At 29.7% G+C, this 1,960-nt stretch overlaps 1 pseudogene; it reads left to right on the forward strand.

Moving 5' to 3' along the window:
- The first annotated feature begins 1,628 nt into the window (after positions 1-1,628).
- Positions 1,629-1,710, forward strand: LOC131822789 (U4 spliceosomal RNA; annotated as a pseudogene).
- Positions 1,711-1,960: the final 250 nt, after the last annotated feature.

Consider the following 1,960-nt stretch of genomic DNA (forward strand, 5'->3'; position numbering starts at 1 on the left):
CATAAAGGATTTTGTTCTGTTGATGAAAGTGGTAGAATAATATAATAAAAATAATTCTAAACATTTACATTCCTGAAATTTAACCTCCATTCAAACACTATGATCTCAATTTAAGAAGATTATAGTTTTGCACTTATGTGAAAAATTTATTTTATTTTATTTTATTTTATTTTATTTTATTTTATTTTATTTTTTCTGGCTAAGAAATACATGGAAGGACCCAGAGATGAATTGGGAACTGCACTGCTTTTTAAAATCTTTACCTGGTGCTTTCACACTGATGGTTCTTTCTTTTAATATACATCTTTGGCTTTCTACTTTGTAACCAGTTTTTTTTGGCAAAGTATTTGTCATTTTTTATGCATTTTTGAGGACTTCAGCTTTATTGTTGTTTTATTTGTTTTTTTCTTATTTGAAATTTTGGGGAAATTTTTCTGGAGACTTTTAAAGTACACTAACATTTTGGTGCCATTATCAAACTTAGTAGTTTTTTAAAAAGTGATTATACCTTAACTGATAAGCTGCTAAATAAGTAATTTTATTCAGCTGCAATCATGTAAATTAGTGGAGTTACATATGCTATGCACGTATTTAACACATAATTTTCTGTTTATTGTTTTAAAATATTAGAAGAGAAAGTCAGTATACTAAATAGAAAAGACTGAACATGTCTTCATTCATATATTCATGCATCAAATAAGTCATATATTCAAGCATCAAATAAGCCCTGATCACCTACCATATATGTGTGTGTGTGTGTGTGTGTGTGTGTGTATGTGTGTTTGTGTGTGTGTGTATAAAAGAAAGAGAGAGAAAACTTTGTTAGAAATGGGGGTTTTATATATGCATTTCTTGTTTTCCTGTCATGATTAAAAACGGATGTCTCTGTGAAGAACAGATAAATGCCAGAAAATCTCTTTCTCCCTTTCTCAATACACATATAATTCAAGCTATTAGTTAATACCACAAAATTAATGGTCTGGAGAAAAAAAGGATTATAATTAACTCCCAAAGTGACTATATCTGCTTCCAAAGAGCTTGGAATATATTAATATGTTTTCTCATACAATCTAAGAAGCAAGACAATGACATCTCCAGGAAATGACTTCATCTTTAGGTACATATTTAATTATTATCACTATGTAATCTCAAATAGGAGCAAAAACTTTAACTTAAATAAGAGTACATACAACTTTTTTTCATTTTTAATATGAAAAAGTACTTTATCAAACAAGATGGAAAAATCAATGACAATTTATTCTGGCTCTATCTTGGTTGCATTAAATCATTTTTAGGTGATTTAAAGTAAGTTGAAATTTATACAAAAAATAACTAGAAAATTTCTTTTGAAAGCATTGGTCAAGAATTAAGTCATGTATTGAGTAACATGGATATGAGACTGATTAAAATCCACAGTATCTGTTACATGTTAAAATACTAGAGATATCACTGGCAAGTGTATGAAAGTAGATTAATACACGAAGTTTTATTTTTTCTTGATTAATAAAAAATGTTATAAAATGCAAGCTATATTCTTTCTATTCCAATTATTTTATTATGGAAAATACATATATCTATCCAATACATTTTTATTTTTTTAAGACTTCATTTCTTTATTTGTCAGAGAGAGCTTTGCGCAGTGGCAGTATCGTAGCCAATGAGGTTTATCCGAGGCGCGATTATTGCTAATTGAAAACTTTATTTGTCAGAGAGAAAGAGAGAACAAGCAGGAGGAGCAATAGGCAGAGGGAGAAGAGGGTTTCCCACTGAGCAAGAAACTGAATCCTGCACTGGATCCCAGGATGCTGGGATCATGACCTGACCTAAAGTTAGACGTTTAACCAACTGAGACGTGGAGGAATCCCTTATAAATATTTACAGGAAATTTACTACATACTATCATTGAGGAGCTGCAGAGGGGGAAAAAACAGAAATTTAAAAATAAATAAGTAAACAAACA

Source organism: Mustela lutreola, chromosome 1 (assembly GCF_030435805.1).
Source record: "Mustela lutreola isolate mMusLut2 chromosome 1, mMusLut2.pri, whole genome shotgun sequence".
NCBI classification, from domain to species: domain Eukaryota; kingdom Metazoa; phylum Chordata; class Mammalia; order Carnivora; family Mustelidae; genus Mustela; species Mustela lutreola.